General features: G+C 43.8%; 1 protein-coding gene across 2 annotated transcripts in view; it reads right to left on the bottom strand.

The window, feature by feature from the left end:
- LOC138662272 (ectonucleoside triphosphate diphosphohydrolase 8-like) overlaps positions 1–12,407 on the bottom strand; it is a 61,266-nt gene extending 48,859 nt beyond the window's left edge. The window contains exon 1 of one of the 2 annotated variants that reach the window (XM_069747680.1): positions 12,276–12,313. The gene's annotated coding sequence lies outside the window, so the exon portion shown is untranslated. Of the gene's footprint in view, positions 1–12,275 lie in introns of both variants that reach the window. The other variant, XM_069747681.1, reaches the window with a different exon arrangement.
- Between the last annotated feature and the right edge of the window lie 1,482 nt (positions 12,408–13,889).

Below are 13,889 nucleotides of genomic sequence, written 5' to 3' on the forward strand. Positions count from 1 at the left end.
GAACCTTGAAGGAAATCTGTCAGTAGGATGAACCTTCTGGAGCCTTCTACAGTGGGGCAAAAAAGTATTTAGTCAGTCAGCAATAGTGCAAGTTCCACCACTTAAAAAGATGAGAGGCGTCTGTAATTTACATCACAGGTAGACCTCAACTATGGGAGACAAACTGAGAAAACAAAAATCCAGAAAATCACATTGTCTGTTTTTTTTTATCATTTTTTTTTGCATATTATGGTGGAAAATAAGTATTTGGTCAGAAACAAACAATCAAGATTTCTGGCTCTCACAGACCTGTAACTTCTTCTTTAAGAGTCTCCTCTTTCCTCCACTCATTACCTGTAGTAATGGCACCTGTTTAAACTTGTTATCAGTATAAAAAGACACCTGTGCACACCCTCAAACAGTCTGACTCCAAATTCCACTATGGTGAAGACCAAAGAGCTGTCAAAGGACACCAGAAACAAAATTGTAGCCCTGCACCAGGCTGGGAAGACTGAATCTGCAATAGCCAACCAGCTTGGAGTGAAGAAATCAACAGTGGGAGCAATAAATAGAAAATGGAAGACGTACAAGACCACTGATAATCTCCCTCGATCTGGGGCTCCATGCAAAATCCCACCCCGTGGGGTCAGAATGATCACAAGAACGGTGAGCAAAAATCCCAGAACCACGCGGGGGGACCTAGTGAATGAACTGCAGAGAGCTGGGACCAATGTAACAAGGCCTACCATAAGTAACACACTACGCCACCATGGACTCAGATCCTGCAGTGCTAGACGTGTCCCACTGCTTAAGCCAGTACATGTCCGGGCCCGTCTGAAGTTTGCTAGAGAGCATTTGGATGATCCAGAGGAGTTTTGGGAGAATGTCCTATGGTCTGATGAAACCAAACTGGAACTGTTTGGTAGAAACACAATTTGTCGTGTTTGGAGGAAAAAGAATACTGAGTTGCATCCATCAAACACCATACCTACTGTAAAGCATGATGGTGGAAACATCATGCTTTGGGGCTGTTTCTCTGCAAAGGGGCCAGGACGACTGATCCGGGTACATGAAAGAATGAATGGGGCCATGTATCGTGAGATTGAGTGCAAACCTCCTTTCATCAGCAAGGGCATTGAAGATGAAACGTGGCTGGGTCTTTCAACATGACAATGATCCAAAGCACACCGCCAGGGCAACGAAGGAGTGGCTTCGTAAGAAGCATTTCAAGGTCCTGGAGTGGCCTAGCCAGTCTCCAGATCTCAACCCTATAGAAAACCTTTGGAGGGAGTTGAAAGTCCGTGTTGCCAAGCGAAAAGCCAAAAACATCACTGCTCTAGAGGAGATCTGCATGGAGGAATGGGCCAACATACCAACAACAGTGTGTGGCAACCTTGCGAAGACTTACAGAAAACGTTTGACCTCTGTCATTGCCAACAAAGGATATATTACAAAGTATTGAGATGAAATTTTGTTTCTGACCAAATACTTATTTTCCACCATAATATGCAAATAAAATGTTAAAAAAAAACAGACAATGTGATTTTCTGGATTTTTTTTTCTCAGTTTGTCTCCCATAGTTGAGGTCTACCTATGATGTAAATTACAGACGCCTCTCATTTTTTTAAGTGGTGGAACTTGCACTATTGCTGACTGACTAAATACTTTTTTGCCCCACTGTATATGGCCATATAGGCCATAGGAAGCTGAATAAAATGATACCTTGATATGTGCGATCCAATGTCTTATTCCAGAGATGCTTCACGTCACCTTTCTTATCTATGGCATTTTTCTGGGCTGTGTTGTGCATAAATATGTGATTCTTCAGAATTTCTATTAGTCTATGTCTGATGAAGAGTCCCGAGGAGTCTCAAAAGCCTGCAATTTGTTACCATCTATTCAGTTAGCCATTAAAAGGTATCAACCACTGAGGACTCTCAATATCAACCCCTGAGGACTCTCAATATCAACCACTGAGGACCCTCAATATCAACCACTGAGGACCCTCAATATCAACCACTGAGGACCCTCAATATCAACCACTGAGGACTCTCAATATCAACCACTGAGGACTCTCAACATCAACCACTGAGGACCCTCAACATCAACCACTGAGGACCCTCAATATCAACCACTGAGGACCCTCAATATCAACCACTGAGGACTCTCAATATCAACCACTGAGGACTCTCAATATCAACCACTGAGGACTCTCAATATCAACCACTGAGGACTCTCAATATCAACCACTGAGGACTCTCAATATCAACCACTGAGGACTCTCAATATCAACCATTGAGGACCCTCAATATCAACCACCGAGGACCCTCAATATCAACCACCGAGGACCCTCAATATCAACCACCGAGGACTCTCAATATCAACCACTGAGGACCCTCAATATCAACCACTGAGGACCATCAATATCAACCACTGAGGACCCTCAATATCAACCACTGAGGACTCTCAATATCACCCACTGAGGACCCTCAATATCAACCACTGAGGACCCTCAATATCAACCACTGAGGACCCTCAATATCAACCACTGAGGACCTTCAATATAAACCACTGAGGACCCTCAATATCAACCACTGAGGACACTCAATATCAACCACTGAGGACTCTCAATTCTAAATATTTTTTTTTTCCAGAGAAATTTTCTTATATACAAATGAGCTATTAAGACCTATGGTCTGGGCATAGATCTCTCCAAGAATCAAGGTATCATTTTATTCAACTTTCTATGACCTGCATGGCCAAATAGAAGGCTAGAAGGGTTGATTTTACTGACAGATTCTTTTAAGACATCATACATATGACTGAGCTGTACACTTAGAGGCTGTATTTAGGCAAACGGAGTCCCTGCAGTTCTGTACTGGGTGCTGTAAGCACTTTATGTGTCGCTGTATGGGACTGCTATACAGCACCACTTCCATAATACTGAATCCAACTCTAACTCTGAACACAAAATAAGATCTATCTTATTTAAAGTTTTCTGTGCGGTTTAGTGCAATCTATTTCTATTTGTTATCAGCAATTTCAGACTGGGGAGAGGTTCACAGTAGTGCTCCCCACCCTGCCATGAACACCAATTCTTGTCACATATCACCAGTCTTAAGAGCCTCCAGAAATGCTGACATCCCTATGTGACTGATATAAGCTCCTCTTATTATGCTATTGCACTATTATAAGTTAATGGCATTTTTACAGTTGCAATTACTGTAAGTCTTTTTATACATAAATTTCAGTTCCCCCCAAGTAATCCCTTTGTTGTAAAATAGCAAAGCCTCCATCCCTATAACAAGGGGTATGTTGTCTGTATAGGATACTTGGAGCCATTACAGAGGTACATTTATAATCTCGTCCCGTCTGGACTCCTAACTTGTTTTATTATGCTCTTTACCCCATGTCCCTATTAGAAGCTTGTGTTTATTATTTAATGTCATTAATCGAGTGTTGCAGGAAATTTATTGCGATACAATGACTTTTAGAGGCGGGAGACAGAAAGTTCTAAATGATTTCAATGAATTCAATGGGAAGGTCAGGAGCAAGCTAAGTTCAGGTTGTGGAATTCTGAGCTGTAATTTCACCTTGCTAAGCTATCAGATCACTCCTCAAGGCTCCAAATATTCAGACATCTCCTATAATCTGTAGATTCCAGAGTTTATTGTTTATTTTTGTCCCTAAAATTCCAAACAAACCGTTATCCCTCCAACCATCTCTATAGCTGCTTGGAGAAGTGTCAGCTCAGTAGCTTTGCCAATATAATGAAACATCGAAGCAATATGGAAGCGTGTGCATTAGTGATGAGCGAATGTGCTTGGATAACGCGTTATCCGCGTATCTTGGACGTGTTCGTATATTATGTTTGAGTCGAGTCTCTACGGCCGTGTGATTTGCGGCTGTTAGGTTATGTGCAGACAATCAGTAGACGCTGCGTATTTGCGCAGTGTCCAACCCACAGCGTCCAGCTGTTACAGCATAATGGATGGGATTTTAGACAGACATATGACGCGTCTCTCCAGACCGCAGCATGTCAATTTCTTTTGCGTCTCCGCAAGAGAAATTTCACCGATAGAATGTACTGCACGCAGTGAATCCGCACGGTTCAGTGAACATGGACCCCCCCACGTAAGGGCAATGGGGTACTCGGTACCGGGTCCTTCAGTTCCCTCAGCGAGGATGTCATGGTGGCCCGACCCGGACCGTGGCCCTATGAGGGGCGCCCAATAAAAGGCAGAGTTCGTAGATAACGGTAGTCTTCATGACGCCACCTGTGGTATTCGGTCAGAGTGACCGACGCTGCTCAGGGGTCCGCTGGGGTGATGTTATGGCAGCTACATGGTATACCTTCCCACAGGTGAAGTATATCCCCAATGCTTCCCAGAAGTGTAGATGGTGATGGTGGGTGGTGCACGGCGCAGTGAATAACAAGGACACAATGGGTGCAGTCTCTTTACCTTTACTGAAGGCTTCAGCATCCACAGTCCAGAGTGCCGGATGACAGGGTAGGCAGAGTCCGGCCGGTCTGATGGCAATTCCAGAGTCCCCTTATCCAGGTGGAAATCAGTAGCCTTCCCCTTGCGCACAGTAATACAGTAGGTCCCTACTTGCATTAGCTACCATAAGGTCCTCACTGTTGTTACTTCTCTCTCTCTGTCCTCCAGATGGATAGGACAAACCCGTATGACTGATGGCCAGAGGCTATTTTATAGGGACCCTAGAGACGCCCCTCCTCCACAATTGCTACCGTGTCTGCTTAGGTGTTTAGGTCGGACAGCCAACTTGGAATTCACTGCCCTGCCGGTCTCTGAAGTAAAGCGTAGAGTCTATTACTCCCTCGGTGTTCTGGCCACCGGATCTGCGCTTCAGATGGAGGCAGCCTGCTTATAGCTGGTCTGCCACTGATGTTTCACTCCTGTTGCTATGACTTCTTTTCTCACTCACTACAGCACAATTCCTTTCTTGTCCTTTCTTAGGATGCTGCCGCATGGGTTGCAGGCGCAGCTCCGTGTCCTTCTTTCCTTCCTCCTCAGACTTCAGTCTGGATCTGACCAGGGATCACCCCAGCCAACTCGACCGGGAGACCTTTCCTTGTCGGTCCGCAGCCAGGAACTCTTCTCTCCTCCAACTCACTAACTTCCTAACCAACCCACCAGTTTTACCCTATGTGAGGAGTGGCCTAGTGGATAGAACCCTTAGCTCCCCCTGGTGGACTGGAGTGTGAAGTGTGTGTGTGGCTGTGAACTCCTTTGGTGCCATCAGACGTAACATCACTCCCCCTGGTGGAAGAGCGACATTACTGCAACGACCAGGACTCTGGGGCACTGCAAACACATGTGTTGAGGCTGTCTAACAGCTGTGAGACATGCAGCCACTGGAACTTGAACATAATATACAAGCACGCCCAAGATACTCGGATAACACCAGAGCATGCTCGGATAATACGTTATCCGAGCACATGTGCTCATCACTAGTGTGCATCTATGTCACAGAGATAAACCATAGCACAAGCAATGGCTATGTAAGCACCAATTCAGGCACTGGTGCCAACTCCAGGGATATCACAAGTATCAGACACAAATGCACAATGCCCTAAAGATTATACTTTTTACTTTATGCTCAAAGTGATTCACACTTGGTGTCAACAGGATGTGGTCTATGGCAAACTCTCTGATTGCAAGCTATAGATGTAGAAGTTGCTTTCACCTATATGGGTGTATTGGGGCCTGATAACAGATTTTTTTATTGGGGCTGAGAAGACATGAGTTTTACCCCTGGACCCTGTCTCCAAACTGTTAGAGGGCCAGAATTAGGGGCAAATACTAGCACCCCTTTGATGAAGTTCTGATGAAGTTCAAGGAGTATTTCCACATCCAGATTTCTGCTATTTTTTTGACTGTCTCATCAAAATTATCCTCCAGAAACAGAAGCCCCAGAGGTTGCAGGAGAGTGAAGACATAAACACACAAATAGTACATTGCACAAAAAAAATAAAGTAATATTGTAAGCCATGGCCCAGCCCTTTATTGAATATTATAAAAGATTCCAGACACATGCCAAAAAAATGAAGGTGATGAAAGCTGAAGTGAAATGTGCACAAATGTGCTTTACTAAACAGTAAAATCTTAATTGTAATAGCATACTGCCATACCCCCACCGATCCTAAGAATTAAAGGGCCAAGGCCTGGTATAGTGCTGTATCCCCCTTTTAAGTTCTACCATTGTGGTGGCGTCACCAACTTTGCAGGTAGCAAAAGGTCGCTAGGATTTCTGCAAAGAAAAAGCAATTAATGGGACAAAGTGCTGAAGCATTACAACAGCCCCTGATTCTCAGAATCAGTGGGGGTCTAAGCATCTTGCCATCACTTTATAGGATGCCAACTATATCATGTCCAATCATTTAAAAAATTAAAAAACACACTAGTGCACACAGGGTAAAAATTAACCAAAATATATATATATATATATATATATATCAATATATATTAATAAATAAATAAATAAAACTACCCCAAGGACATCCAGTGTGTAAGTATCGCAGTGGGACACTACATATAATGAAGAGGAAATTTCTAGCTCCACATAGAAAAAAATCCCATAAAAACAATCAGAGCAAGGATGTGGTCATAAAAATTGCTTTATTAATTACATAAAACTCAGACTATACCATACAATAACAAAAAAATGCATATATATAAAAAAATGTATCACAATTATATATAAAAAAATGTATAAGTGCCTGTAGTTAACTGATGTCCATATATGTAAATCCTGTGTCCGTTATAACATGTCAATATGGCCCATAAAAAATACAAAAGATGAGAGGAAACACAACTATGAAAAAAAGTGTCAGATAAAAGCAGAAATCTGCGATAATGGGAGTGTAAACGATACTCAATCTAATGTGCAAATAGTGCATATATGTGAAGCAACCAAACACTGCAAGCGGCAGCAAACAATAAAGTGCATGAGCCAATGGGCAATATAAGGGGACACTTACTATATATATAAATCCGATTCCAGGGACCACCAGTCACTATCCAGGGCACCCCGACGCGCGTTTCGGACGCACAATCCTTCGTCAGGGGGTGACACTTTTTTTCATAGTTGTGTTTCCTCTCATCTTTTGTATTTTTTATGGGCCATATTGACATGTTATAACGGACACAGGATTTACATATATGGACATCAGTTAACTACAGGCACTTATACATTTTTTTATATATAATTGTGATACATTTTTTTATATATATGCATTTTTTTGTTATTGTATGGTATAGTCTGAGTTTTATGTAATTAATAAAGCAATTTTTATGACCACATCCTTGCTCTGATTGTTTTTATGGGATTTTTTTCTATGTGGAGCTAGAAATTTCCTCCCCATGTCCAATCATGCAGCCAACCATTTTTAGGGCTATGTACGGTAACAACTATAACCTTCTGTTAATGCTGCATGGCTTGAAAAGCTTGTGGAATAGATGGTGCTTATGGAAAAGTTTGCACATTGACACCATATTGCATTCTTTTGCTTTCACTTTTACTCAGTTCATTGCAAAAACTGAGGTTATCTTATTGCCATATGTCTTGTGCAAGAAGGGAAAGGGGAGCATGTATTTAAGAGAATAAAAACTTTGAAGGGAGTGTGTCTTTAATTGCAATCATAGTATATGGCACTGTGTACTCACAATTGCTCATTTTGCCTTTCTGCGCAGCTAATTCTTCTCTTTTCTCTGCTTTATGTAGGATAAGGAAATCTCTTTACCCTGTAATTATCACCCCCCTCTTCAACTCCTAACCAATCTGCTCCGCTCCTCCCTCCCAGGGAGTTTTGCAGTGACTTATGACTCATACAAGGAAACTTCTCCTCCTGTTTCTACATAGAAGGATTCAGCTGGTCAGTTTATAATCACATGATGTCATTGACCTAATGAAACAGAGAATTACTGGGTAGAAAGGCAAACTGAGCAATTGTAAGTACACAGTGCTATATAATGTGTAATATATTAAGAGAATAAAAATGTTCATGGTTTTGCTTCTTTAATGAATGTATTTGCGCCCAATAACCTGATCTAATGGGACCTGTGCTGGTGTTTGGAACAGATATATTCATCAGAAGGACCCCAGATCCCGAGGTCTCATTTAGTTCATGTTGTACAAGAATACTTCAGTAACGACACATATTAATAGTGACGCAGACATTGTGTAATAGGATGTTTTATTAGCCACACGTTATACTGAAATCAATGCCAAATATTGCCTAAGAGTAAATTCATCTGCCATGAATCTCAGTGTCTGTAGGTATTGCCAGGATGCACTCAGGAGACCCAGAAGTACAGGGTGTTGGCCACAGGTATGATTACCTGGTAAAAACAATATGTGCTTATCCGTTTGCGACGTGGTCAAGGCAGTCCCCTGTTTAGTTAGTAGAACTGGCTCCCTCTTTAGTGGACTAGACCTTGCTATATATTATATGCATGGTGACGTATTCATGGGGGCCATATGATAGTAATGAAAGTATGGGATTAGGGCAGTACACACAATGATGCCTTCTGTGAACTATTTATTATGACCGTTAGGAATTGCCCCACCACTAGACAGCCTGACAAACTGAACTAAGGGCGCAGTTACACACCTGAAATTACACGTTGTCCTCCTCTGTAACACCTCTGCCATTCAGCTGTCTACATAACCTACATTTAAGGGGTATTCCTGTTTTCAAGGGCTCACATCTTCTCGCCTCCTGTGACTACTTTAACACTGTACAAATCTAAAATATATTGTAAATGGTTCCTAGCTCCGTGATCTTCAATCTCCTGCTGTTAGACATGATGGGAGTAGTAGTTTGCTACACTTGGAGTCAACTATTGACACTTCCACCTCAGCCGCCTCTAAACTTTTAATGCTCACTGCCTCCTTTGGTCTCACTCAATGGTCATCCGCAGCCACCCAGAAAGATGGCCACACACTGGACCTCATCTTCACCCGCCTCTGTTATCTTACTAATCTCACTAACTCACCCTCCCCCTGTCTGACCACAACCTACTGACATTTTCTTCCCTCTCCTTTTCTAGTGCGCAACCCCCACTCCACAAACTCACTCATCCTCACAGAAATCTCAAACAGCTCAATTTACACTCACTCTCTGAGTCCCTTCTCCCTCTTACAGACATAGCTTCCTTCCATGACACAGATGCTGCTACCACTTTTTATAACACCACAATAACAGCTACACTTGATTTGGCCGCCCCCTCACACATAGCAAAACTTGTACAATCAACAGGCAGCCCTGGCTGACCAGCCTGACCAAAGTACTGAGACGGGCTTCCAGGGTCACTGAGCGGAGATGGAAGAGATCTCGTTCTGCTGAGCACTTTATTGCATGCAAGCAGTCCCTCACCAGCTTTAAGTCCACTCTCACTGCCGCAAAACAAACCTACTTCTCAACTCTCATATTCTCCCTGACTCACAACCCTAAATAGATCTTCAACATTTTCAATTCTCTACTCTGTCCCCAGCACCTCCTCCCTCTCATCTCATTTCTGCTGAAGACTTTGCCTCTTTCTTTAAGCAGAAGACTGATAACATCAGACAAACCTTTGGCCCGCAGCCCTCTATGCCTCTCCTCTTGACTTCTCAGCCCTGTTGTTCCAAAGCCAGTTCTCCACCATGACAGACGATCAGATCTCCACCCTTCTGTCAAGATCACATCTCACCACTTGCACGCTTGACCAGCTCCCGTCCCACCTCATCCCTAACCTTGCAAAGTCTTCATCCCAACCCTAACACAACTCTTTAACCTCTCACTTACAAACAGTGTCTTTCCCTCATCCTTCAAACATGCATCAGTCACACCTATCCTCAAAAAACCTCCCTCAACCCATCCTCTGTGTCCAGCTATCACCCGATATCACTTCTTCCTTTTTCCTCTAAACTACTGGAACAGCATGTCCATCTTGAACTGTCCTCCCACCTCTCCTGCTGCTCCCTCCTTGACTGGTTGCAATCTGGCTTACGACCACATCACTCAACTGAAACTGCCCTAACTAAAGTGACCAACGACCTACTAACCGCCAAGAGCAAGCGACACTACTCTGTCCTCCTCCTCCTGGACCTGTCTTCTGCATTCGACACTGTGGACCACTCCCTCCTGTTACAGACCCTCTCATCTCTTGGCATCACAGACTTGTCCCTAGCCTGGATCTCATCATATCTAACAGACCAAACATTCAGTGTCTCCCTCTCCCAACCACCTCCTCATCTCACCCCCTGTCTGTCGGTGTTCCCTAAGGCTGGGTTCACATTTCATTTTGGCAGTCCGTTAGACGGACTGCGTTACACCGCGGCATAACGCGATGTTACGCAATCCGTTAATGCCGCCATTAATCCCTATGTCAGACGCATCGCTAGCGCACGCCCACAATGGGCTATTCAGTGAAGGACCCTGGGACGCGGGCTGTAGAGTTTCCGGGTCCGTCACTGCTAGCGCAGATAGAGCATCTGCTAGCTCTATCTGTGCTAGCGCAAGCGAAATTCGGCACTTGCGTTAACAGCAGCCCGTTAACGCATGTGTTGAACGGGCTGCTGTTAACGCAATGTGAACCTAGCCTAGGGCTCAATTCTAGGACCACTACTCTTCTCCATCTACACCTTCGGCCTGGGACAGCTCATAGAATCCCACAGTTTACAATATCATCTCTACACTGATGACACGCAGATCTACCTATCTGGACCTGACCTCACTGACTAACATCCCGCAATGTCTGTCTGCTATTTCATCTTTCTTTTCTGCTCGTTTTCTAAAACTGAACATGGACAAAACAGAATTCATCATCTTTCCCCCACCTCACTCTACCCCTCCACCAGACCTATCCATCAATGTCAATGGCTGCTCACTTTCCCCGGTCCCGCACGCTCGGTGCCTCGGGGTGATCCTTGACTCTACCCTCTCTTTCAAGCCACATATCCAAGCCCTTTCCTCCTCCTGCCGATTCCAACTAAAAAAACATTTCCTGGATCCGTGCATTCCTTGACCATGAATACAAACTTTCCCATTACTTAGATAGGAGATGACAGTTGGTGCTCGCAAACTTCTTTGGAGAACTGTAAGGGTATGTGCACATGTTGCGGATCCGCAGCAGTTTCTCATGAGTTTACAGTACAATGTAAACCTATGAGAAACGAAATCCGCAGTGCACATGCTGCGGAAAAAAACGCGTGGAAACGCACGTCAATTCTTTGTGCAGAATCCGCAGCGTTTTTACACCTGCTCCAATAGAAAAATGCAGATGTAAAACCGCAGCGGAATCCGCAATAGAAAACGCAATAAATCCGCAGGGAAAACCGCAGCAGTTTTGCACTGCGGATTTATCAAATCCGCTGAGGAAAAATCCGCAGAGGAGCTTTCTACGTGTGCACATACCCTTACAGTTCGGGTATGTGCACTGGTTCCCATGTGCAGCAGGTTCCCATGAGTTTACATTACAATATAGACCTATGGGAAACAAAAAAACGCTGTGCACATGCTGCATGCGGTTTACATTCCGCAGCATGTCACTTCTTTCTGCGGATTCCGTAGAGGTTTTACAGCTGCTCCTATAGAAAACCGCAGTTGTAAAACCGCAGTGAAATCCGCAGAAAAACTGTAGTAAATCCGCGATAAATCTGCAGCAAAAACGCAGCGTTTTTGCCCTGCAGATTTATCAAATCCGCTGCGGACCATTATACATGTACACATAGCCTAACTGTCGGAGAACTTGTAGCAGCATGTCTGCCTGCCTATTGCTCCTCCCTCCTTCCCTCTGCATTGAACATTATAAGCACAAAATGTCTCCTCCTCTGTAAAGGGAAAGTCTGTATTCACTGAAGTCAGATTTTATTCCTGAATTGAGAGAGGTTGGAGCAAGAAGCCATTTTCTCTGATAACATAAATTACAAAGCTGCTTATTTTCACGTGTTCTATTGATTTAGGATATAAAAATTAAAATGACGGTTACTCTTTAATTAATCATCTTGCAATGCCAAAAGGTCAAAATCCATGCAGCACTATTCAGCAGGGGTCCTGGGCAATAAGTCAAGTAGTGACCCCGTGCTCAGCCTTTTTGGATACTAGGGTAAATGTAAATTCCTTGTACTCTATGGTAGTAAAGAGATTAATTTTATAGTCCCTGGTAGTCTTGGGCAGTAAAGGGCTCCCATCCTCAGGTAGAGTCTGAGAAATGGCAGCTGTGTGTGTTCGTCATCTCCCAAATCCAGCCCCTCGGAAAATAAAAAATGATAAGAAGCACACTTACTCCTTAAGGGTCTCAGACCAAGTGTGAGTCACCTGAGGAATCCGGACGTCTCTTCCACATAGTTGTTTATCTTTCTATAAGAAATCCTCTGAGTGAGCAGGGAGCGGCCGAGCAACCTGCCCACATCTACAGTGCAAGAATGGCTATGACCTTGGCTTCCTTCACTACTAAAATCTATAATCTTTTTTTTGTGTCTAACCAGCGAGTGTGACACTTCCTTACACATGCACACAATATCTTCATATAAACTGTGCCCAGACTTGGTTGGTCCGATGCTAAATAACCTGTGCAGAGCTCGCCAATGTAAACAAGGGCTTTGTGGTGGGTATGAAACCCCAGCAACAGTATGGCGGGTCTGTTCTGATCCATGATATGGGACATTCTCCATTTACTCTGCTTCCAACTAAAAAATATATCTTTCATACAAAACATTTTTTAGTGTGGGCTCCACACCTAGTGGTAAATGTGGCATAGGACCCATGTAGAATGGGTACACTGTTGTGAATTCTGTGGCAGAGCTCCCTCCTGTGGTCACAAGTGGTACTTCGGCTGGTTCTCTCTGTGAGCTTCCATTGGTGGAGGAAAGTGGTACTGCGGCTTCTGAGTTTCCTTCCTCAGGTGATGTGGTGAAGTCGTTAGGTGCTGCTCTATTTAACTCCACCTAGTGCTTTGATCCTGGCCTCCAGTCAATGTTCTAGTATTGGACCTGTTTCCTCCTGGATCGTTCCTGTGGCCTGCTGCTCTGCATAGCTAAGTTCCTCTTTGCTATTTGTTTGCTGTTTTTTTCTGTCCAGCTTGTCAATTTGTTTTTTACTGCTTGCTGGAAGCTCTGGGACGCAGAGGGTGTACCTCCGTGCCGTTAGTTCGGTACGGAGGGTCTTTTTGCCCCCTTTGCGTGGTTTTTGTAGGGTTTTGTGTTGACCGCAAAGTTACCTTTCCTATCCTCGCTCTGTTCAGAAAGTTGGGCATCACTTTGCTAAATCTATTTCATCTCTACGTTTGTCTTTTCATCTTAACTCACAGTCATTATATGTGGGGGCTGCCTTTTCCTTTGGGGTATTTCTCTGAGGCAAGGTAGGCTTATTTTCTATCTTCAGGCTAGCTAGTTTCTCAGGCCGTGCCGAGTTGCATAGGGAGCGTTAGGCGCAATCCACGGCTGCCTTTAGTGTGGTTGGAGAGGATTAGGGATTGCGGTCAACAGAGTTCCCACGTCTCAGAGCTCGTTCTTGTTTTTTGGGTTATTGCCAGGTCACTGTATGTGCGCTGACCTCTATATCCATTGTGGTACTGAATTACCTTTCATAACAGTACTGGAGGCCAAAAGTACTAATGATTCCCAATAGAGGGAAAAAAGAAGTTCTGAGACCATTTTTTTTTCTTTGCACTGTGTTTTGCCTTTTTTTTCCCCTAGACATTTGGGTGGTTCAGGACACAGGTGTAGCAATGGACATTAAAGGTCTGTCTTCATGTGTGGATCAGCTCACGGCAAGAGTACAAAGTATTCAAGACTTTGTGGTTCAGAATTCTATGTTAGAACCGAGAATTCCTATTCCTGATTTGTTTTTTGGAGATATAACTAAATTTCTGAGTTTCAAAAATAATTGTAAACTATTT

This window comes from Ranitomeya imitator, chromosome 2 (assembly GCF_032444005.1).
Source record: "Ranitomeya imitator isolate aRanImi1 chromosome 2, aRanImi1.pri, whole genome shotgun sequence".
Classification (NCBI taxonomy): Eukaryota; Metazoa; Chordata; class Amphibia; order Anura; family Dendrobatidae; genus Ranitomeya; species Ranitomeya imitator.